General features: G+C 38.7%; 1 protein-coding gene across 1 annotated transcript in view; it reads right to left on the reverse strand.

Annotated features, from left to right (window-relative positions):
- The window catches only part of LOC134823274 (ATP-binding cassette sub-family C member 4-like), an 83,926-nt gene extending 59,286 nt beyond the window's left edge, over positions 1 to 24,640 (reverse strand). Inside the window, exon 1 of the mRNA XM_063834684.1 lies at positions 24,617 to 24,640. The gene's annotated coding sequence lies outside the window, so the exon portion shown is untranslated. The remainder of the gene's footprint in view (positions 1 to 24,616) is intronic.
- Between the last annotated feature and the right edge of the window lie 2,270 nt (positions 24,641 to 26,910).

Consider the following 26,910-nt stretch of genomic DNA (forward strand, 5'->3'; position numbering starts at 1 on the left):
TTTTTATCAATGATTTGGCAAATATTTGTGAGTTAGCTAAATTTATCCTCTTTGCAGATGATTTAAACCTTTTTCTTCAAAATAAAGACCGAAATTTACTCTACAAAAATGCTAATGAGGTATTATCAAAGATTCACGACTATTGCTGCTTAAATAGGTTAATCATTAATTTTGAAAAATGCTGTTTTATGGAATTCGGAAGTAGTAAAGTTCCTAAGAATCAAAAGTTTGTTGGAATGCTTAACAACCAGTTTAATCAAGTGAATAAGTGTAAATTTTTGGGAGTCATTATTAATTCTAATTTAACGTGGAATGATCATATTACCAATGTAATAACGCAAGTTTCAAAATCTTGCGGATCACTCTACTCCATAAGTTCTATAGTGCCAGCCAAAGTGTTAAGACAAGTATATATTTCACTTGTTCAACCATATTTAATGTATTGTATACCACTGTGGGGTGCTGTTTTTCACCATCCTTTGCTGCAAAAACTGTTTGTGTTGCAGAAAAAATGTATTCGTATTGTGAGTAGAAAAACAATAAAGATTGATCACAAGTTTCAACATACGAAACCAATGTTCTTTCGTTTGAAATTATTAACCTTGTTTAACTTATTTACATACTTTACTGGATGTATTGCAATGAGGCTACTTAAAGAACAAATTCCTGTTGATGTTTATCGCCGGTTTAGCAAGTCAAGTAGATCATGCAGACTTCTATATCCTAAATTCTCAATGTCTAAGACCAAGAATAGTAATTTTGTTTTTAATGCATCCAAAATTTTAAATTATCTCCTTGATCATGATGTACCGTATCATATTTTGTCAATTTCACTATTTAAAAAGAGATTTAAGAACCATTTGCTTCATATACAAAACCTAGGGCTAAATGGGGATCATGGATGGCTACCATGTAATCACGATATCTTCTCGAATGTATCAATTTCATTTTTTTTATTTTTTGTGTTATTTTTTACTTGAGATCTCATATCATAAAATTTTACCATCGCGATACGGGTATTAATTTACCTCCCAGCGGTGAGACACCGCTTCCCTCCATCGCCATGTTTGAAGCTCTCCCATCATCTGTTCTACTTCAGAGGGAAGTGATTTATTTTATATTTTAAAATTGTTATTATTCCAGTATAACAAATAAATTTTCTAATCGTGTAAAATCGTGTAAATCGTGCTTGATTTCAGAGGTGGCTATTGAGGGTGTCTAGGCGTCCCTGGATGCCCTCAAATTATTATCTGGTGGCTGGTGCTTGAAAATAGAAATAGTAATAGTATTTGGAAATATCTAATCGTGATATAAAGCTTCTTATTCTACTCAAAGGTTTGAATGTAAGCGCTTGCATGATCTTTGTGAAATCATGTTGTAGGGTGTCCAATCCTCGTTTGGACACCTCAGTCACGCACCAAGACCGCAGCAACCCCCAACCGTACAGCAAAGGATATAGCAAAGGACCCAGCCAAAAAGGCCCCGAAGAAAGCCACCAAATCAGGAGAAACCTCGAAACCGGACATCAGGTATGATAAATGTCCCTGTGGAACTAGTGATAAAACCTCATGGATTATTGATTGTACCTCTTGCCCTCAAACCTGGCACAGCAATTGTTGTAATCTAAAAGGTATTTCCGAACAGTTTGTTACACAGATAGAGGATTGGCTCTGTCCGCTTTGTTTCAGTGCCCCTGGCGTGACCATCCGTAACAACCAACAGATCGAGACTTTACTTCTCAATATGTCTAATCTGAGGAATAAAAACATTGATCTTGAAGAAACTGTCATGAAAATGGAGGAGAAACTAACTTCGCTGATATCCAACACAAACGATCTCGGAGCTACCACCAAGACCATTTCTGAGAGAATACTCAAGCTAGGAGACATTGAGCTACATATTCAACATCGGACCCTCCAAGAAGGTCAGGTTGATGAGAAACTTAAAACTATGAAAAATCAGATCACTGAGCTTCAGTCTAGTATGGATGACCTTAAGAAATCAACTGCCTCCTCAAGCAGCCCTCAAATCACCCAAGCACCATCAAGCTCTCAGCCCTGGGTCCATCCTAGTCGTGTCACACCACCCACCCACCCACTCACCCACCCACCCACAGTTGTCCCTGAACCCACAACTACCATAGAGCACAATCAGAAAAGCTTCACCGACCTCAAACTAGAATTCATCAATGAAGATACAGCCTCAAATATCACCACATCACTAGAGTCATTGTCATTTGTGTCTGAATCAGGCCGCTCAACTGTTGCATTCGGAGCTCCTTACACGTATACAGGTTCCAAATCTGGTGCCGATGCAACCCCAATCCCCCTGGTGCTTCAGCCGATACTGGAGAAAATCAATGTCCTACAAAAGGAATTATTCTACGAACAGCACCCCACCTTCAAGTCACATCCTGAGAGGCATCCTTCACCTCCTGTCATCAATTCATGTCTCATAAATAGGTACGAAGGCCCTAATAGTTCACTTCCCAGCCACTCAGACGACGAGCCCACTAGTATAGATGTCGAATCATCCATTTTCACACTGTCCCTCGGCCAAGAATGCTCCATCCAGTTCCTTGACAAAAAGTCTGGTGTCAAGTCTGACCTAACATCCACCCACCGATCACTCTATCATATGACAAGAAAATCACAAGACTTTTTCACTCATTCAATTCCAGAAGGTAACGTCACCCAGGACATCAGATATAGCCTCACGTTCAGATCAGTTAACTGGAAGAACAAAAACTCTACAATCTTGATAGGAGATTCAAATACAGGAATGCTCAAGTTTGGGACTAATAAACGTAATACATTTGGTGAACTCATGCCTGGCCTTAAAGAATGGGCGCCTATAATCAACAACATTGACCCTTACAGCTGTCAATCCTACAGCAATGTTGTTATCATGTGCGGGATAAATGATATAAAGCAACCTCAAAGTAACGTCAGAAGTGTATGTAGTTCGCTGTTAACAAAAATAAAAGAAATTAAGCTGCTGAACCCTAAATGTTTTGTTTATGTTTGCCCGCTGCTTCCTACTAAAATTGCTGATTTGAATAGAAAAGTTAACTTGTTTAATGAACTGCTGACGAACGGTCTTACATCTATGAGTTCTGGTGTTCAGAGTGTGCAAGGTTTTAATGGCTTTGCTGATCATTATGGCATGTTGGTCCATCAATTGTCCAAGACAGTTGATCGACAAAACAGGCCTGACACGCTTCACCTTAACGAACTAGGTGCTAGGGTCCTTGCTGGCCTAATTAAACAAACCATATTTTCCAGGCTCCACCGAGGAGTTGATAAACGAAGAGGACCGACTAGCAGAGCTGACGGAAAGACCCTTCAGTTCAGTTGCCAGAGGAGGAGGCGGGTACAGTTACCAGGTATGGTAACTTTCTCAAATAAGGAAAAATGCAGTCACTGCCTTAAGAGCTTATGTTTAGGTCAAAAATTTGTTGAATGTTTTAAATGTAATTGCATTATACATGAAAAATGTTTCAAAAACTCTGAAGCAACCGTGATCAACTCAAATTACTTTTGTAATCAGTGCAAAGCGCTAATCCTTAAACAGTACAACCCGTTTAAAGATATGATTAGTAAGTCGGATAACAATAACAACGACCCCTTGATTCTGAAAATGTCACAAGTTCTAGAATATTGTAAGCCTTACTCCACCAACAAATTTAATAACGAACTTAGTGCCGATCTTCATAAAAATGGTGGCTCTTTCTTCCTGAATATCGACGGCAATAAAAGCAACTTCGACCATCTCATATCTGAATTAGAGTGCCTCAAACACAATTTCCCTATCATAGGCCTTGCCGAAACCAATATTAGCCCAGAAGAGAGTTCCGTTTACCCTATTAATGGATTCAATAGTTTCTACCAGACTACAATGCATAACAAATCGAAAGGAACGGGCGTTGCAGTTTATGTTCACAATGCTTTTAATGCAGTCGTTAATGTAGATGTATCAAACGTCACCAGTAATTTAGAAAGCCTCTTTGTGACTATTCATCAAGAATCTAAAACTATAAACGTAGGAGTAATCTATAGACCCCCTAGTGGAGACATTGACGAGTTTCTCGCTGAGCTACAAGTAATTATGGGTAAACTCCCAAAGTTAAATGTACATGTAATGGGTGATTTTAATATTAACCTCCATAACGGCAATAGAAGATGCACACAAGAATTAGAAAACATAATGCTCGGATTAGGGTACTCACCAACGATATCTATCCAAACACACGAAAAGCCTGGATGTAAACCATCCTGTATTGATAATATTTTCACTAATGAAATCGAAAGCACGTTGTTTACAGGAACGTTGCAACTCAATGTTTCTCACCACCATGCCATCTTTCAAATCAATAGTTGTCTTAATTTTGTAGCTGATGAACCTAAACTTAAACACGCACAATATTACGACTATAGCACCTCAAATGTAGACGCCTTTCTCACATCAATTGATAATGAACTACATACCAATCCTCCTGAAAACTTCAGTAGTTTCTGCACTACTTTTCAGAAGCACCTAGACGAGGCATTCAAACTTGACAAACCGAAATTATCTAAACGTAACGCTTTGAACAACCCATGGATTACTAGTGGTATTGTTACCTCAATTCGAACGAAAGACTCGCTCTATGATTTGTGGAAAAAGTCTCAGAAGAAAAAATGTTTATTGCTAACTAATAATAATAATATTAAACGCGAGGAGTGTAATTGCCTCACTTGTATGAATATAGCAAAAAAATACCTTGAATATAAGGATTACAGGAAGCATCTCAAGGTACTTATTGACCGTGTCAAGAAGAATCATTATGCAGGTAAATTAACTGACTGCTCTGGTGATAGTAAGAAAACGTGGGAAATCATAAACACTATTCGTGGAAAATCCAGGCGTGAAATAAAGCCATGTTTTATCCTTAACGATAAAAAAATAATAAATCGTAGGATGATTGCTAATGAATTCAATAAATATTTTCAGTCGATTGCATCCAAACTAAATGAAAATTATTCTGAAGATTATATAACCCTGGATGCAATTCCCTCATTCTCAAACTTCTTACCTAAAACCTGTGAGTCAAGTATATATCTAAGTGATTGTACACAGTATGAAATTATAGATATTATTAATGAGTTCACAAATGGTAAATCTAGTGACATTCCAATTCACGTTATAAAAAAGTCTGCTAGAATAATATCTCCCTTTTTAGCCAAGCACTTTAACCATTGCATGCAACAGGGGATATTCCCAGATGAACTTAAATTAGGAAAGATAAGTCCCATCTATAAAAAAGATAATCAGGAACTATTTGAAAACTATAGGCCAATATCAACCTTACCAGTATTTGGAAAAATTTTAGAGAAACTTATTTATAAACGTATGTACAGCTTCCTAATTGCTAAAAGAATCATTTATGAGAACCAATTTGGATTTAGAAAGGGTCACTCAACAAGCCACGCACTGAACTTATCTGTTAGCCATATCGAATCACACTTAAAAGACAGGAAACACGTTCTTGGCATTTTCATTGATTTAAGTAAGGCTTTCGACACGATATCTCACGAGAAGCTTTTATTCAAATTAAATAATTACGGAATTAGGGGCAACGCACTGAATTTGATAAAAAGTTACCTGTCAAACCGGAGCCAATATGTTCACGTCTTAAATGAAAACTCCGATAAACTTCCTGTTGAGTGGGGAGTTCCCCAAGGCTCTGTTCTTGGTCCCTTACTATTCCTCCTGTATATAAATGACCTATGCAACGTATCTAATAAAGGCAAGTTTATCTTATTTGCTGACGACACTAACCTATTCGTTTCTGCAGACTCGAAAAAAGACGTTTATAATGTAGCTAACGATATTCTTTCGTCTATTTCTAGATACATGAAATGTAATCTACTACATATTAACGCTAAGAAGAGCTGTTATATGTATTTCTCCCCAAACAAACGTGTAAATGAATCGTCTACATGCAGTACACCTGATGATTTAAATCTCTCCATAGACGGCTCCATAATAATACGTGTTAAAACAACTAAGTTTCTAGGTGTGCTGATTGATGATAAACTGAACTGGAAACCTCACATCGAATCACTAAATAAGAAACTAAGAAGTGCTTGTGGACGTATTTACCGCATAAAAAAACTGTCTACCTATAAAACTGCACAAGCAGATATACCACACACTATTTGAATCACACCTTACGTTCGCCATCTCAGTATGGGGTGGTGTCTCTAACCAAGTTATCAACCCTGTATTCTTAACACAGAAGAGATGTATTAGAATAATTTTTTTCCCTACTCTTGCCGAAGGCAAAAAGATCGTAGGGAATAAGTAATCGGGTTTGGATATATGAGGTGGCCCGGCGGTCCTACGATGTCGACAAAAGTCTGCTCCTTCGCAATATAGACCGCTCCCCTATAATTATGTGTATAAAAGGAGTCTATTTTGCGCGCGCGACGCCAGTTATGTGTTATTTAATTACAGGCATAGCAACCAGTTTTTGGTGCTTGACGACTGTTACACACGGATCAATCATAAATTTAAGTGTTATTTTGGTGAGACAAGCTTAATTAATTACCGAGTGATAAAATTCAGCAAGTCAAAACAAATAAAATTATGATATCAGCTGATAAACTCGTGGCTGATTATTATACAGTTAATCGACACTGAATGGTAAAAAGCATAGAAATACATAGTTGAGAACAGATGTTACTTTACATTTACATTCAAGGAGCTAATATCAAGATTGCGGTATGCTTTTAAAGAATCGTATATCAAATAAAAGGCTCGAAAATCAATGGTGCTATAAGTATAGATGTGTCGAGTAAGCATTATAATGTATTAGTTTATATTAGATAAAAATAATAACTAATACGAGGCAGAATATTTTATTACAGTCACAAGTCAATAAAGTTGGCATACGATGCAGTAATATGACGTGACCGGTGACATGATACGCATCGTTATTGCTATTAACACGAAACAAAACCGCGCAAAGTATGAAATGATCTACAACCAAACCACATACACAGATCGACGGCGACACCTCAGATGCGCGCAGAATTTTTCAAGTTCTGCACGCCTAATATAATATAAACGATTATCACGTGCGCCAAACACCACTCTGGGATACAATAAAGTAGAACAATAACATTGTAGGCAGTAGGGAAATTTGATCGTGCGTGGTGTTACCGCGGCGAAATTCTTGTTGGAGATGCAAACTCATACCAAAACAAATTCAAAACATGTGCTCGTTCTAGACCTATTCAATGTAAAATACTGGGTAAATATGAGTCTAATGTTAATAACTCTGTTAATCCATGTATTAAACCATGTGCAAAGTGTGTCCGCTCTAAATCGGTAGTTCATAATAAACTTGTTAGACCCTTATGTTGTCAAAAACTAGGAGCTGAATTCTATTCCAAGGAATCAACCAAACCATTATTTAACAGTCATAAACTCCTTACTGTTCATAATCTTTACAAACTTCGTACTATAACTGAACTTTTTAAAATAGTGAAATATAGGGTACCCATATCTCTCTACTCTTTACTTAACATGTCTGAACTGAGGGATGACCGTCTAATACCACCAAAGCCAAGCCATAACTTTATTTATAAATCTTCTTGGCTTTGGAATCAATTCAAGGACTCCAATCCACAGAATAAACCTGACTTTGTGAACACATCCTGTAACTCAATCAAATCAAGGCTAAACCGATCTCTTCTAGATGCCCAAAGCAGGTTCGATAATGAGTGGCATAATGACAACTTTAACAGTTTTGGACCATGCTAGATTATTGATAAAAACGTGGAATTTATGTAAACAAATACTTAATTACTTAAATATTGCCGTTTCCGTACGGCGCTATACGTAATATATGTTAAAAGCGCGCCGCAGCTACTCCCTACCTCAACATTTGCGCGGGTTTCTTAAGCGCGCACGTACGTTTATTCTTGGCCGTTAATCAGACCCATGACATAACGCTATAGGTGGCAGTGACTGTAATTTTCTTCAACAATTACTGAATTATCCATCCATAAAGTGATTTACAAAATGACACCTAAACCTCGTGTTTCGGTGTTCACTTAAACGGTACTTGGCGGCTGAACTGTGGTGTCTGACGTTTGCAGCTAGATCGGACTCTGCATGATATTGTATTAGCAAATTTGTATAGTGTATAATTGTTTAGTGTTTATAATACTCTGCAACCTGGTAGCACGGCTGACACAAAAACAAAATGTTGGCCTGGCTTGTGCATAACCAAGTAAATAACACGCACTCCGATAAAAGCCGTCTGGAGAAACTCTGCAAAATGTTCATTGTAGTCAACGGGCACAAAGAAGCACTACTAGCAATTGTGTCCTTTACCCTCCTACATAATTTGAACATTTTTGTGGCTAACTCATTGAACAACATCTGAATTAAAATGTGTCTAGTATTAAAAGATTCAGCAAGTAATTTTTTCATGTACGCTGTACACTGTAGTTAGTAAATCAAATCAAACTTTTTCGATCAGCCGCTGTACTGAACCAGTGTTGCACTATAGGTAAAAATTGTGTATATTTTGTTCATTTTTGAGTGTAAATTAATTTATTAATTTATCACAAATTATTTTATTATAATATGACCACTTATGTGAAATGGTTATTTTGACTTTAAATATTTGAACTAAATATGAATTGATTGTGGGTATAAAATAAAATTTGTTTTACTAAAAATTTGTTTTACTAGTTTTAACTTTTAACACACAGATAATTGCAAATGCTACAAAGCACATCATTGCATCAACGTACTGTAAATTTATACGATCAGGGTGTCATACTGCACGGCTGAGATTGTACACGTGTGTTGTCCTATTTCACTCATTTTGTAAGGTTCCATCTTTGTTTGTTGTATGTTGTTACACATTGCATACGCAACATGTGGGCGTATGCCAGTATATGCATGGTAAGTAAGTAAGTAAGTAAGTAAGTAAAGATTATGACATAACATCATCACAAGTGTCTACAAAATATCATTGCACTAAATAGAAAAATAATTTAAATAAATATATTTTTCCATCAACATTAATAATTTATTAAATTCAATTCTATTAATTAATAAAATCTAATGCATTATCTATAAATAATTCATTAATACTTCCCAGTGGAATAAAGATTTACAAAACGCTTCTTCGCCACAAAAGGATGGAACCAAAGATATTCATTATGTTTCTCCTTATTGCTTAAATAACTAGGTCCTTCAATTTTCCCTAAAACTTCATTCGTTCAAACATTCCAAAAATAAAATCTAGGTAAACTATAGGTAAAAATATAATATTAATCATAAGTTAAAATGTACTAATCTTTGTATTCTAAATGGGGAAAAAGAAGAAACATTGTCAGTCAGTCGAGAAAATTGTCAGTCAGGCTATATGGCAGCTTTGTAGATGTTGTGACTATGCTAGTAGTGGTCCCAGGCTTGCGACTGGAATTGCGGTGTTAAATCGATTTAAAGGTATACCAACGATCCACCTCCCACTTGTTGTTTGGTACTTAGCATTAATAGTGTCAGCTGTAGCCATTTCTAAAATCATTTACACTGTTTTTAGAAATCATTTATTTCTTAAATCCTTCCAATCTAACTTTAAAGCTTAAAACTGTCGAGCAGTTCTTGACATCTGAAGGGAGTTTGTTCCAATAAGGAATGACTCGCTCCGAAAAAAAAGAAGACTGGAGATTCTTTACTTTAGTTACACTCTTACTACATCTATTGGTTGAAACAAGAGTAAGACCAGTCACCAGATCTGCTCATTCTGAACAAACCCGATCCATATTCAGTCAAACCACTTGCACTAGTTACTTTAAAAGCTTTAATAAGGTCCCCACGTATTCGCCGCTCTGCCAGCGTTGTCAAATTGAGAATATCCAGTCTACGGCTGTATGGAAGAGTACCCACCTCATTAATAAGATGGGTAAACCGCCTCTGGACGCTCTCCAGCTCCAAAACAGTCCCCCAACTTCCATGAGCCGCAACTGGATTCCACAATTGGACACAATACTCAAGATGAGGTCTTATCAAAGCTTCATAAATAGCTATCATTACAACCTGTTCTCTAATAACTAAGTTCCTTACAATCCAGCAGATCATCGATTTGCTTTAGAAATACATGCTTTTATCTGTTCATTCCAAAGCAAAGAGCTATGGGTAATAACCCCCAAATCCTTTTCCTGTGCAGATACTTTTAGTTCTACTCCATTAACAATATAGTATAAGTTAGGATTATTATTCAGATTAATATGAACTACTTTACACTTGGCATGATTGAAGTTTAAGTGCCAAATACTCTCCCAATTTTCGAGTTCTAAAATATCATCAGATACACTTCCATGGTTAGCTGCATTACAAACTAACTTGAGATCATCTGCAAATAATTTAATCTTATTTTTAACAATGTCAGGTAAATCGTTTATATATAAAGAATAAATAGCAAAGGACCCAATACTGACCGCTGGGGAACACCAGATAACACGTGTTTCACCTCAGACCATTGTACTTCTACACAAACCCTCATGGTTCTGTCTGTCAGAAAGTCTTTTATAACATCTAAAACTTTTCCCTTGACCCCAAACCCCTCCAATTTAGATAGAAGTCTAAAGTGGGGGACTGCCGACTGTGTCAAAAGCCTTACTAAAATCAAAATACAAAAGATCGACAGGAGCACATTCGTCTAAAATATCAAGAATATAATTATCAAATGTCTCTAAGAGATTAGATAGACAAGATTTACCCTTCACAAATCCATGCTGATGCTTTGAAATTCGTTCTTCTAAAAACGTTAGTAAATGTGCCCTCACCAACTTTTCATACACTTTGCACAAAATACAAGTTAATGAGACAGGTCTATTATTTAAGGGATCAGATTTCACACCCTTTTTAAACAATGCTACAACAGATGCTGTCTTCCAAATGTCAGGCAGGACTCCTTAACAAATAATTTAGTTACAGCTTCAACAAACTTTTCATCGTATGCTAAGGATTTCAACAACTTTGGACGAACGCCATCCGGACCAGAACTCTTAAAAACATTAAGCTTTAAAAGCTGCTTCTTGATATCAGAACTGCTAATTTCCATATTATCAATGACCTCTTTGTTATAACTTAAACTCTCATTTTGAGGAAGAGGGCCAGGTGGTTCACGCACAAACACAGAACTTAAGGCACTAGCATGTACATCAGCTGACTCAGATGAACTATCTGTGCGTGTACCATCCCCTCTATCTAAAGAAACAACACTTGATTTAACTTGACGTTTATTACGCAAATACGAGTAAAAAGATTTACAATTCTGTTTTAAATTAGACGTAATCTCCTTTTCATATTTTACTTTAGCTTTAATTTCTGCCACCTCAAAAATACGCTGCTTGCTATTTGCACACCTCAAGTTAATATCCGAAGGATTAATATCAATTATATTGTTATGTATCATATGATTTTGTAAACATTGGCCGGTGTACCAAAAACCGGTCCCCAAACGAAGCAGCTGGGACAGCTGCAGCAACAGACTCCAATTTACCATGAAGTTCAACCCACATATCTTGAACATTATTTGTACAACTATAATCCCAGTCAATATTATTCATACTAAAGTTAAATAACTCTTCTGAGGAAATCTTACCCCAAATAGGCTTCAAAATCTTTTGTCTGGGACTTTTGTTAGTATTGGGCGAAACAACCAGTTCGACAAGTATCCCAACATGATCACTTTTGCCAAGCGGAGAAACGATCTTACAACCGTTGACAAGAGCATCATTTGTATACAAAACATGATCAAGAAGACTCTCCTGGAGAGTATCTTTCAAAAGCCGTCTTCTGGTTGTTTCGATAGTAAAGTACCACGTCAAACCACTGTCATTAAATAAATCAATATACTTTTTTTGAATCATTAAAACCTGACTCTTACTAGAAATACCACTATTTACACTACCAGTTTCCCAAGATACATTAGGTAGGTTAAAATCTCCAATGATAATGGTTTCAAAAACATTCTTTTCACTAGACATGTTCTTGATGCAAGATAATAACACATTTTTCTGTTCTAAATTCAAAGAAGTAGACCTATAAATACAACAAATACTAATCAATCCACCAGAGGTATTGACATTAATAGCTAAAGAATCTGGTGCTTTTAAAAATGAGCTCACTAATGAAGCATTACAACTGTTTTTAATATAAATAATAGAACCTCCACCTCCACTTCAGCAATGTTGTTATCGTTTGTGGTACCAATGACCTCCGGGTAGAAAACCTTAGAGGAGAGAATGAAATCCATCAGCTGGTTGACATTCTCCACTTAAAGATTCAACAGATAAGAAAGCTCTGCCCTAGTACCAAAATATTTGTCGCAGCAGTCCTCCCATCCAGATTGCCTCAAATGAACAAAAACATTATGACCTTCAATCGGCTTGTTGGAGAAATGTTGAGTGTCAACTTCAACCAGAGTGTGTGGCACCTTGGAGTTGGTCACTTCTTAGATAGTAGGGGACTCCTTGCCACCAACCTGACCAGAGGTGGTGATGATATTCATTTAGGAGTTTATGGTATTACTAAATTTGTGAGATGTGTGAAGCATTGGGTGTACGTGAGAGAGAGGCAAGAGCGGACAAGACGTGGAAAACACAACCAGTCAGTGGGGTCTAACAACCCCACTTAGTAAAAATGATTATGAAAATGATTAAAGATGTGTGTGAGCCATGTAGTAGATCTATTAACATCGGACAACCCTTACTAGAGTGTGAAAACTGTAATAATGCCATCCATACTAAGTGTTTCAAAGCAGCTAAATATTCATGCAAAAATGGACTATGGATGTGCTGCGAGTGTGCCAGTTCTGCAGAGGAACGGTACTGTCCATTTCCATCTGATGAGGAATCTATTGATTCTGATAGATTCTATGATAACAGAAACCAGGAGGATGCCTTAATTGCATCATATGCCCTTGTACTTGAACGTTGCCGTCGCTACTCTAAATCCGAATTCTTAAATGCAATCAAGCAGCTCAATTCCTCAAAAAAATCTATGTTATCAACTTTATTCTACAATATAGATGGAAATGCATCTAACTTTGATAGCTTCCTAATTGAACTCAAAAGTATAGGGCACTCGTTTGATATGATTGGTCTTGCTGAAACCAATACTGATCCTGCACAGCAGGGCCTGTACCAAATTCCAGCATACACAGGATTCTATCAAGAAACATTGGCAGGTAAGAAAAAAGGCACAGGCGTTGCACTCTATGTATCTGACCATTTAAACACTGTGGTTTTAGAAAACGTGTCACTCTGTACTACAAATATTGAGAGCCTCTTTGTTGAAACCACAGATAGTGCAGGCTGCAAAATTGTTCATGGAGTCATTTACCGACCCCCCCCCCCAATGGCTGCTTTGATAGCTTTTGTGAAACCCTTGAATTACTTGCAAAGCAGCTAAATGGGAAAACTGTCAATTTGTTGGGAGACTTTAACTCAAACATACTTAATATTTCTACCAGTTCCCAGCTCTTTGAGGATACATTCTACAGAAATGGCTTTTACCCGACTATCTCCATTGCAACACATTTTCGTCAAAACTGTAAAAGTTCCTGCATCGATAACATTTTAACAAATAAAATTGAGAATATAGTCTTATCAGGTGTTATTGAGGAACGGCTTGGTGAGCATGCCCCTATATTTACCTTCACTTCAGTAGAGACCCCTCGCAATACAGAACCTCAGAAACATGTCCGCTATTATGATTACTCGAGTTCCAAATTAAAAAGCTTTGTAACTGAACTTGAAGTGAAGGTAAACCAGCTCACTCCTTCAATAGAATTTGATGAGTTTACGGCATGTTTTGACCAGACACTTGACAAACACTGCAAACTGGAGGTACCAAAAGTGACAAAAAGAACTCCCAAACTTAACCCATGGATTACAGACAGTATCATCCAGTCTGTAGAAAGGAAGCATGAACTGCGTAAGGATTGGTCTGACACTGTTACTAATAAGAACCCTGGTGGTAATATATTGCTCTACCAAGTATTTAGTGATTATCGTAGGATGCTCAAAGCTATCATTAAAGCTGCCAAACGTTGGCATTACTGTAACGAAATTCTAAACAACTGTGAAAACAGCAAGAAAACCTGGCAAATTATTAACGAACTCAGGGGCAAAAAGAAGAGGCAAACCAAGCCCCCATTTATCATTGATAACCAAAGAATAGTTGATAGAAGAGCAATTGCTAATGGATTCAATGCTTGGTTTGTCTCTATTGCACCAAAGCTTAATGAGACACTGAATAATCTATCTAATGGCCTGCATATATTACCCATGAAAACTTTCTATGACTTCCTGAACCCAAAAAATGAAAAAAATATTAGGCTAGAAGATTGCTCCTCGAACGAAATATTGAAAATCATAAGCGAGTTCGAAAATGGTAAAGCCAGTGACATTCCCATATAAGTGTAGTAAAAAAGTCATCTCATGTAATTGCACCTGTATTGTCGAATTACATCAATATCCTTATGACCCAAGGTATATTTCCTGATGTCCTGAAAACTGGTAAAATAACACCTGTATATAAGAAAGGTAACCCAGAAGAAATCGAGAACTACCGTCCTATCTCCACACTGCCCGTCTTCGGTAAGATCTTTGAAAAGCTCATATATTCTAGAATATACGGATTTGTTAGCTCCCAGGGAGTTATATCGAAGACACAGTTTGGATTTAGGAAATCTCACTCTACATCTCATGCAGTTAATTACTCTGTAGATTTAATTACGAAATCTCTTAAACTTAAGAATCATGTTTTAGGAATATTCATTGACCTAAGCAAAGCTTTTGACACCATCGATCATTCAACACTTCTTATAAAATAAGAGGGATGTGGAGTGAGAGGAGTTGCAAATAACCTCATAAAAAGCTACTTGACAAACAGGCAACAATACACCGAAGTTGTAGGAGAAAAATCAGATACCCTATCTATTCAATTTGGTGTCCCGCAGGGTTCAATTCTTGGACCTCTCCTATTTCTTCTTTATATGAACGACATCACAAACAGTTCTAAACTAGGATCATTTGTTACCTTTGCTGATGATACCAATATATTTGTTGTCGGCAAAACAAAACGTGAGGCATATGAACGAGGAAATGAGCTTCTGTCATCATTACAGTCTTATATGAGAGCGAATGAGTTACATATAAACATGTCCAAGTGCTGCTACATACACTTCAAACCCACCATGGCAGGTTCTAAATCAGAGATTTTATCACACCCTGAAGTTGTACTAACTATAGACAACTTTCCAATCAAAAAGGTTTCATCCGCAAAATTTCTGGGTGTTATAATTGACGAGAACCTATCATGGGAAGATCACATCAAAGCTCTTAAGCGAACTCTAAATCATTCCACATCCACTTTATGTAGACTCCGCTGCTCCCTTCCAGAATTTCTACACCAACAATTATATTATACCCTGTTCGAATCACATCTTTCCTACTGTATATCTGTATGGGGTGGGGCAGCGAAGCAACGTATTTAAAGCTCATTATTTACTGCTCAGAAGTACTGTCTCAGAGTACTATTTGGTGATAGACTGGCGTACCTTGATAAGTTTAAGACTTGTGCACGTACTAGGCCTATAGGACAACAGAAACTAGACCAAAAATTCTTCATAAAAGAGCACACCAAACCGATATTCAAGCATAATAATATTCTAGCTATACAAAATCTATATACATACCACAGTTAAATAAATAAATAAATAAATAAAGTCAATTTTTACAGCACAGCAATATATATCTAAATATCAGATCCTCTGTAATCATAATGTATAAAAAAAGGAGCTTTTTTCTGTGCTGAAGGATGAATCAAGGCAGATCATGGTTCTGTTAGCAGGCCACCCTAGTTATGGACAATACATATATATAAAATAATTAAATTATAATTTTAAAATTGTGTCAAGATTGAACTAAAACATAACTCAGGGTAAAATAGACGTATTCCATTCGTCAAATTAACTATTTACAATACTAAACTTAAACGAACTCCGGGTAAAATAAACGTAATCCCTTTGTCAAACTTGCTATTTACAATACAGTTACCTCGAGCTCTACAAGATAATGAAATTCCGTGCTCCAATATCCTTACATAAGGGTTACACATGTTCATCAAGGAAACCCTGCCTTCTAATCTGTCAGGCAGACCCACCTGACAATCACAACACTAGATCAACCAAAATTTTTAACATCTTAACCCCAAAGTTCAGAATGACTGATTTTACTACTAGTGTAATGTGCTTGCGAGGAAAGCTAAAACGTGCGCTACTAGCTAATCAACATAACCACGCCCTGCTTGATTGGACCGTAAAAGACTTTGACTGCACAAATATTATTTTCCAAACATTATAACTGGCTGGTCACACACATCTAAATTAAATTACCCTAGGCTACTGTTTTCCAAGTCTTGTCCTGTGAGTAAAGTACGTGTGAGAAAGTTTTAATGGGGGGGGGGGGGGGGGGGGGGGTGTCATGTCCGTCTATGTCCGCCTATGTCCTGTCCTTTTTGGATTCTATGAGACAACGGACGTGTTTTTTGGGACATTGGCGGACACGGACGGACATTGGCGGACTCGGACGGACATTGGCGGACTCGGACGGACATTTGCGGACCCGGACGGACATTGGCGGACTCGGACGGACATTGGTGGACATTAGCGGACATTGGTGGACATTAGCGGACAAACATTTTGAGAATTTTTCCCAGAAGGAGGAACTAGGTGGAGGAGGAGGAGAACTGAGGAGGATGACTGAGGAGGAGGAGGACTCAGGAGGAGGACTGAAGAGGACTGAGAAGGAGGAGGACTGAGGAGGATGGCTGAGGAGGATGGCTGAGGAGGATGACTGAGAGGGAGGAGGAGGAGGACTCAGGAGGAAGAGGAGGAGGAGGACTCAGGAGGAGGACTTAGGAGAAATGAGAAGGAGGACTGAGGAGAACTGAGGAGGAGGAGGAGGAGGAGGACTGAATAGGAGGAGGAGAAGGAGGGGGACTGGGAGAGGACTGAGGAGGAGGAGGACTGATGAGAAGGATGAGGAGGAGGACTGAGGAGGAGGACTGAGGACCGAGGAGGAAGAGGAGGAGGATGAACAGGAGGAGGAGGACCCAGGAGGAGGAGGACTGAGGAGGAGGACTGAGGAGGACTGAGGAGGATGGCTGAGGAGGATGACCGAGAGGGAAGAGGAGGAGGAGGAGGACTCAGGAGGAGAAGGAGGAGGACTAAGGAGGACTGAGAAGGAGGAGGGGGACTGGGAGAGGACTGAGGAGGAGGAGGACTGATGAGAAGGATGAGGAGGACTGAGGAGGAGGACTGAGGACCGAGGAGGAAGAGGAGGAGGATGAAGAGGATGAGGACCCAGGAGGAGGAGGACTGAGGAGGAGGACCCAGGAGGACTGAGGAGGATGGCCGAGGAGGATGACTGAGAGGGAAGAGGAGGAGGAGGAGGAGGAGGAGGACTCAGGAGGACTGAGAAGGAGGAGGACTGAGGAGGAGGAGGAGGAGGACTGAATAGGAGGAGGATGAGGGGGACTGGGGGAGGACTGAGGAGGAGGATGAAGGACTGAGGAGAAGGATGAGGAGGAGGACTGAGGAGGACTGAGGAGGACTGAGGACTGAGGAGGAAGAGGAGGAGGATGAAGAGGAGGAAGAGTAGGAGGAGGATTGAGGAAGCACCTAAATGTTATTTCCATTTTTGTCCGTTTTTGTCCATTTTTGTCCGTTTTTGTCCGCTCTATTTTTTGTCCGTTTTGAAAATATAGGGTACCGAACAGTGGAGGAGGACTGAGGAGGGGAGCCGGGAGGAGGAAGAGGACTGGGGAGGATCGGGAAGACCCAGGAGGAGGACCGAGGAGGAGGAGGACCCAGGAGGAGGAGGAGGACTGAGGAGGACTGACGAGGAAGACTGACGATGACTGAGAAGGAGGAGGACTGAGGAGTACTGAGGAGGATGGCTGAGGAGGATGGCTGAGGAGGATGGCTGAGGAGGATGACTGAGAGGGAGGAGGAGGACTCAGGAGGAGGACTTAGGAGAAATGAGAAGGAGGACTGAGGAGAACTGAGGAGGAGGAGGAGGAGGAGGACTTAGGAGAAATGAGAAGGAGGACTGAGGAGAACTGAGGAGGAGGAGGAGGAGGAGGACTGAATAGGAGGAGGAGAAGGAGGGGGACTGGGAGAGGACTGAGGAGGAGGAGGACTGATGAGAAGGATGAGGAGGACTGAGGAGGAGGAGGACTGAGGAGGATGGCTGAGGAGGATGACTGAGAGGGAAGAGGAGGAGGAGGAGGAGGAGGAGGACTCAGGAGGAGGAGGAGGAGGACTGAGGAGGATTGAGAAGGAGGAGGACTGAGGAGGAGGAGGAGGACTGAATAGGAGGAGGAGGAGGGGGACTGGGGGAGGACTGAGGAGGAGGATGGAGGACTGAGGAGAAGGATGAGGAGGACTGAGGAGGACTGAGAACTGAGGAGGAAGAGGAGGAGGATGAAGAGGAGGAGGAGGACCCAGGAGGAGGATTCAGGAGGAGGAGGACGACTGGGGAGGAGGAGGACTGTTGAGGACTGATGAGGAGGACTGAGGACGAGGAGGAGGAGTAGTAGGATGACTGAGGAGGGAAGGAGGAAGAGGACTGAGGAAGATCAGGAAGAACCAGGAGGAAGAGTAGGAGGAGGATTGAGGAAGCACCTAAATGTTATTTCTATTTTTGTCCGTTTTTGTCCATTTTTGTCCGTTTTTGTCCGCTCTATTTTGTGTCCGTTTTGAAAATATAGGGTACCGAACGGTGGAGGAGGACTGAGGAGGGGAGGAGGAAGAGGACCGGGAAGACCCAGGAGGAGGAGGAGGACTGAGGAGGACTGACGAGGAGGACTGACGATGACTGAGAAGGAGGAGGACTGAGGAGTACTGAGGAGGATGGCTGAGGAGGATGGCTGAGGAGGATGGCTGAGGAGGATGACTGAGAGGGAGGAGGAGGAGGACTCAGGAGTAAGAGGAGGAGGAGGACTCAGGAGGAGGACTTAGGAGAAATGAGAAGGAGGACTGAGGAGAACTGAGGAGGAGGAGGAGGAGGAGGACTGAATAGGAGGAGGAAAATATAGCTTTTTTTGTCCGTTTTGAAAATATAGGGTACCGAACGGACAAAAAACATGATTCCCCCCTATAACAGCAAAAATTGAACATTTTATTTAGCAATTTAGGTGTCCATTAATGTCCGCTAATGTCCGCTAATGTCCGTCTATGTCCGTCTATGTCCGTCTATGTCCGCCTATGTCCGCCTATGTCCGTCTATGTCCTGTCCTTTTTGGATTCTATGAGACAAGCGGACATAGACGGACGTGACACCCCCCCCCTTTAATAAAATGAATGTATATTTTTGAATTTTTAAATTTTAATTTGAGAATGAAGTATAAAGAAATTTTTAATTAGCATTGTATAGTTTAAAATATTTATAGCTTATTATAACCATTGATAAATTTAAGCCATAATCTTTCGCCTGCTCTCCAATATCCACCTTGAAGGTGCATTTTTAATCCTTGAACTACACAATATAAAATCAAGCATGTTTTAGTGTAGACTTTTTGTCACAACAAGACTGCAACCTAGATAGTAAAAACTTTAAACAGAACTCCTAATGTCTGCTAACAATTTTTCGTATAGTCCTAATGTGAGCCTTGTCTCTAAAAACTTAACTGAACTAGCGTTTTGGTGTGTGCAAAAGCTCCCAGGCACGCGCATTCCTTGCCCCGTTAGTTACCTGTCCTTCCAAAACCAAACAAGCAGTCAAGGACAAAAAGTCATACACCAAATGGGCATTATATTTTATGAATTGTTTTACATCTTTTTATTCTGTAAAATGTGCTAAAATTAAATTTCTTGTTTCATTGAAAAAATTTCTTGTTTCATTGACTTAAATAAATGTTGCTAGTGGAGTTATTGGTTTTAAATCTCTGTCTTTTCTAAACATACTAAAACCTTAACCCATTAGGGACGACGAGTTTTAAAGTTTGCCGATTTTGATGCCGTTTAACACACTAGGTCACTTTACAGCAAAAATGAGATATCCAAAAAAGCTAATCTGTATCTCGTTTACTTTAAAAGATACAGCTATGGTCGCATACGACCCACTCGTCCGGGTCGCAAACGACCCATCACGGTTTTTCGGCTTTAACTTCTGAAACAACAGACGTTAGGATAAAATAAAATAAAAAGCATAAGTTAAAAACATATGGTCAATACTGTGTGACTCTAACTTTTTAAAAATAAAGAATTTGGGTCATTAACGACCCACTCGGCTCACTTGCTTATTACTACATATGTCCATGTAACTTCTTGAATTCAGCCTAAAGCATGACATCATAAGTTCAAAATCGCCTCTCAGCAAGTGATAACCATCATAAACTGCAAAAAATCGGTTAAATGGGTCATTAGCGACCCACTAAGACCACAAAATCGATTAATTAAATATAATGTTGTCAAACTTTTACAAATATTAGTATAAAAACATGTTATATCTTGGTCATTACTCCTGTACCTTGATTTAAATTTTAAAATCGATCAACTGGGTCAATAACGACCCACTCGGAAGTTGAACCACGACATTAATTATCAGTATCATGTTGTTCTACCATCAAGAAAGACACTCGTAGGTCTTAATTCCACGCAAACCACGGGTGGCTGACTACTAGCCCTTCTGAGATCTGGAGTCTCACGGTAATCTGCAGATCACGTCACCCAATGACTGACGAATAATGGGCAGAATTGGATTGATAGGTAGGTGAGTTTATCAGCTGTTAGTACACGACCGTAATGTCGTGAGACAGCAAACAACATGCCTATCTTTTCCCGATTCCTAGAACGTCCAAGAAGAACTATACAACTGCTGGATTCAGATTTCAGATGGCTGCATCTACTCTCTTCGCAGCTCCCTTTCTTTACTTCTTAGGGGCCGTTCATATATTACGTAATCACTTATTGGACAATTTTTACGCCCCCCCCCCCCCCCCCCCCCACCACATATAGCTATTATGTCAAAATTACACAAGCTTAATCATTTGGAAACTCCCCTCCCTCTCGGCCGATTACGTAATACTTGTTTTCGTTTTGAAAGCTGCTTCGTTGTTGCGGGGTTTGTTACCCAAAACGAGGTAGTTGTCTGAGAGATTGCAGGTTGCAGCACCGCCAGCCAAATGGGGGGGGGGGGGGGGGCTTTTTCCTTGTCCTTCTTCACAGAGCTGTAGATGTAGCCATCTGAATGCAGCAGTTGTTTAGTTATTCTCGTACTTTCTAGGAATGAAAAAAACATATTGGCATGTTGGATTAGAATATGCAATTTGACCACTCGTCTTTCAGTATTTACCCAAGGTTACATGATATCTCGTATACTTCGTTCAGGGGATTTTTCTTGAGTGACATGATCTGATCACCGTGGGACCCTGGGTCTCAAGCGGTGGGTTGTAGCAGGTCGTTTACCAAGATTCGAAATTGACGAAAAAGGTAACAGAATCTAATAAGCAACAACAACAGCATGGCTATTACCTAGCAAGTTAGGAACGAGGGCCGATTCCTTTTCTTTTGCGGCACGGCCACGGTCCTTTCGGTACAGATTTCCACGCACCATAGTATTATAGTCAGGACGCAACTCCAGGCATATGCAGTAGTGTTATTCTCGCAGCTCTTTGATGAGTGATGACGGCCCTTCAGTTGGCCCTGGATCTCAGAAGGGCTAGTAGTCAGCCACCCGTGGTTTGCGTGGAATTAAGACCTACGAGTGTCTTTCTTGATGGTGGAACAGCATGATACTGATAATAATTGATGAGGTGGTTCAACTTCCGAGTGGGTCGTTATTGACCCAGTTGATCGATTTTAAAATTTAAATCAACGTACAGGAGTAATGACCAAGATATAACATGTTTTTATACTAATATTTGTAAAAGTTTGACAACATTATATTTAATTAATCAATTTTGTGGTCCTAGTGGGTCGCTAATGACCCATTTAACCGATTTTTCGCAGTTTATGATGATTATCACTTGCTGAGAGGCGATTTTGAACTTATGATGTCATGCTTTAGGCTGAATTCAAGAAGTTACATGGACATATGTAGTAATAAGCAAGTGAGCCGAGTGGGTCGTTAATGACCCAAATTCTTTATTTTTAAAAGGTTAGAGTTACACAGTATTGACCATATGTTTTTAACTTATGCTACAGTTTTTCTTTTATCCTAACGTCTTTGTTTCAGAAGTTAAAGCCGGAAAACCGTGATGGGTCGTTTGCGACCCGGACGAGTGGGTCGTATGCGACCGCAGTTAGTAAACAGCGTCTAGCTCTGTTTGTGAACATCTGATTATCACGGGCTTTTCATATGTCTCAAGGAAATCGTTGCCCGCAACTATTTTGTCCTCAACAAAATAAGCCTACATAAAGTTTTAATGTCCCAATCAAGGCAAGAAGTAAAGTGAAATATTTTCCAATTATGACGACTAATTAGCCTAATTATTTAGTTGTTAGTAATTAATTGGGTCTCGACTGGAAAGTCAATAATGTAGCCCAATAAATTTTGAGCATATGTGCGAAAGATTCGTTGCGTTTAGTATTATGGTTTGTCCACTATAGCCTCTAGAAAAGGTGGGTCGTAAACGACCCTATCGTCCCTAATGGGTTAAATAAAAATTTCAGCATCTAAAATATAACTATTCAAATGAGTTTCTGTAATGCAGATTACATGTGAATGGATTTATAAACTGATAGAATACATTTTAGTTCAACAATTTTATTAAATAGTCCATTAGCATTAGTGTAAAAAATATTTATGGGCTGACTACATTCTTTGTTACTGCTATTTACTTCTTCTCCACCTTCTTCTCTGTCTTTTTCTTCTCTGCTTCTTCCTGCCTCTTCTTCCTCTCTTCTCTGGCTAAAAAACGGATCTCTCGGTCTGCTCTGCAGAGATCCAGATTTATCCAGTATGATGACTCTTTCCAGCCCTTGCCATGGTTGGGATAATAGTTAACTGATTCCTCGTCAGCTGTCTGGATGATCAATGGCCGACAGGAATCTAGCTTATCTGAATCCACTTTACCTGCCCGATGGCAACTGATTTAAAAGTCAATTTTTTCAATCTTAAGTGTCTCCTTGCAGAACTTCGAGTCCTCTTCCTGGCATAGCTTGGAGTTAGCTTTCTTGCTCTCTGGTACATTCAAAACACACAGTGCAACAAATTTTTAGTGAAACAAATTTAAAATTTTATCCTTTATTTTACAATCATAATATAATAATATTTATAAGCCTCCGTTTTGAAAGTTTTAAATTTTAATATATTTACATTTCTATTTAAAATTCAATTTAATGTATAAGTCAATAACTGGCCGCCAAAGCCGCGCATTCTTGAAAACAGGATTAAATTGTTTATGATTATACGATAAATAGAAATAAATTTAAACTATCCGTGGTTTTTTTTAATGAACTATAATCTTACCTAAATCCAAAGCCAGCTTTGTAAAATTTACTATTAGATCATAATATATCGTCAATTCTCAATATTTACAATGCAACATTTCATTAATCTACATACAAGCGTACTCCAGCCCCTGCACGCATCCGTTCTTATGCGGCGCGGCTCAAGCCGCGCACGCACGTATTATTTTATACTTTTTGCTTTCTAATAAATATCGTGTCAATGTGTACGTCTAAATGTTCATGTTTTGTGTAAACCGAATCCAATTGAGATTAGTGACAAGGATAAGGACCCAAGTGCCTGTACGGCTTTTTCGGACCCCTGTGGACCACTACTCTTGAAATCGCTCTACAACTATTGAACATTTATAACTGTTATATAATATATAACGTCATTTGACAATTATTATCATTAATCTACAATCTAACTGTCTTGCTGAGGGGGAGGAGTAAACGCTTCACAAACTAAAATATAATACTTACAACATACAAAATTTAAAACCATCAACACGGTTATAGTTAATATCAAGGGCCAATTTGGTATACCGCTATTTCGTTGTAATATCTAGTATATCTTTACATTTTAATACAATAATGAAATACAATAGGATACATGTTTCGAGAAAGAAAGGTTGGTCCGATTATTAACAAAAGTAAACAAAAGTCCATCAGGGACTCCACGGAGTCGAAAAAGGTACACGGCTGCTGTCTGGTGCTGCTAGGCATTTATTGATCAAGATGTTTTATTGTATTGGTTTTTGATGATTCTATTGTTCGTGACTAATCAAGTTCTAAATGAGGGGTATAAAGTGCTGCTTAAGATACTTCGTCATCTCATGTCCAGTATAATGAATAAGATAGTAAACAATACAGTTTCAGTAGTTGACCCATACAGTTAAGTCCGTCATAACTCACAATTGTTTAATCATCTGTCAATTGTCACACAGATTGAGCTTTCTTAAATTTCGCTCATATGCATCAGTGTGCATCTTTGTCTATTTACCTCCTTTTCTGCTGCAGCACCAGTTTTCTCTGGACTTTTCTCGACATTTCGTTTCCGTGTCGTTTCTCCTCGTGTCATACCTCAAATTATTTGTTATATAGTAGTGTTGAAAGTATTAAAACTAAGTTCTAGCTTTGTTATAATATTGGAAATCCTGCCTTATCTATTTTAACAATCCCAATAAATGTGTCTGTCTGTCTGTCTGTCTGTAATTTACGAACGGTTTAATCAAGGAAACGGTAAGAGATATGGGATTGGTTTTTCGATATAGTGCCAACAAAACTTTGACGAAGCCCTCGCTCTCGCCCTCACCCTTACCCTCGCCCTTACCCTGTCCTTGCCCTTGCTCTCGGCAGGGGACCTCAAGATTCAAGATATACTATCAAGTATTACTATTAGATACCTGATGGGCATTTATAATTAAATTACAGTGGGTTTGAACTGAGAGAGTCCCACCAGCCGCCTGTGCTTGATTTCTACTTCTAGTTTGTTCTATTTAAACTATGCACTCAACACAGTAAATTGAATTAAACTTTTGCACGATGAATCAGCCCTGCCGAAAGATCCTGAATGAGTAGAAAACTGGATAGAGAAATGGCTCTTTCTGTTTTGTAAATGTGCTACAGTGTTTCACTCGAAAATTAAGCATTTCAGAGTATATTTTGCTTCATGGGTTGTCTATAAACTATTACAGGAATTTTGCACTCATGTAGAAGCTTCTAGGACCTCCACAGCCCAAAATACCACATGTGTGACTTCTCACTCTATATGCAAAACCAAAAATTGTATATTCCATGTAACTTTAACATTTAATTGGAAGGGAAATATTTTAGGGTATATTTTTTGTTATTTTATAACTTTGGAGGACTTCGCCGCTTCGACGCGCCGCGCAAACTAGCATTCTTGCTTCGCAGAGCAACGATCTCGACGGATTGACATCGTCAATCAATTTATAACTCAAATATAAATGTGCAAGTCACATTCTTCCTGAAGTTCCTCGCACAAATTTTTTAAATCGTAAATTGAAAAAACAATGGTGGTTGGACACATTTTTTACCATTATAGTAGAGGCTCTTACGGGCTTTGTCTGCTAGATACACTAAAATCACCAGACCCATCTTAAAAGACGTATTTTTGACCGTAGAATCGATTAAAAGTAGTTAGAAGTGTTTAAAATGGGGGGTTACCTGGTTTTATTTTGAAAAAAACGATTTTTGGCCCCAAAAATGGCCATTTTTTGAGGTTTTTTAGAAATTTCGACAGGTTAATTCAATCGAAAAGCTTAGATATTTTGGGTTCTTGCACATTTTTATTTGCCGCACTAGTTAATACCAATATAATAGGCATACACAAGAGTTTACCTGGTCAAAATTTTAAAAAACCTCCCAAAAAAAATGTTTTTTTGCGCGCTAAATTTTTTCTGCTCTTTACACACCCACAATGAAATATTTTTGCCCACAAAGTGTTTTAATACTGTTCAACAATACTATTTGATAGTTTTTCAGCGTAAAAACAAGTTTTGAAAGCGGAAGAAAAAATTATATTTTTCGTGGTGCTGAGCACTTTGAAATTTTTTGAATAAAATCGAGCGCTACCGTAAAATTTTAGTAACCCTTCCCTGAAACTCATTTAAGTTTTTGTACCGGTAGTGTTTTGTCCTTTTCTGAAGTTCATGCCTTCTCTGGCTTAATTTCATATAATATTGTTTAAAACAGCACAGTAAAGTGTTTTATAATAGTAGAGTGCCATTTCTAATACTTCAATGTTATATTGTTGAGATACCTTTACTTGGCTGATTACCTTTTGTTAATACAATTTCACCAATTTAGTATTGCATTGCTTATATGACTATTTGGATTTATAATTTATCGATTGTGGGTATGAATTAACTTTTGGTTCACAATCAACAATAAAATGTCTACTGTATGGTACCCTTACAAGATTAATTATAGATCTTTTGACAGGAATGCCTGACTTAAACCCCCTCATCCATCACTCATTCTGTGTTACCTGTTGGATGTGGAGGAACCCTACCACAAACTGAAATATTGTAAAGGTACCCTTCAGTACATAAATAGAGCACTGTAAATAATATAGATTAGTTACTGCTATCTTCTCAATGCAATTTTGAATACATGTCAGGAACACCTGACTTAAACCCCCTCATCCATCACTCATTCAGTGTTGCCTGTTGGATATGGAGGAAATCTACACCACAAAGTGGAATATTGTAAAGGCACTCTTCAGTACACATAAAATAGAGCACTGTAAATAATATAGATTAGTTGCTGCTATCTTCTTAACATGATTTTGAATTTATAAATAGTAGTAGAGTAAATGTCAGGAATGCCTGACTTAAACCCCCTCATCCATC

This window comes from Bolinopsis microptera, chromosome 11 (assembly GCF_026151205.1).
Source record: "Bolinopsis microptera isolate Bmic1 chromosome 11, MBARI_Bmic_1.0, whole genome shotgun sequence".
In the NCBI taxonomy this organism is placed as follows: domain Eukaryota; kingdom Metazoa; phylum Ctenophora; class Tentaculata; order Lobata; family Bolinopsidae; genus Bolinopsis; species Bolinopsis microptera.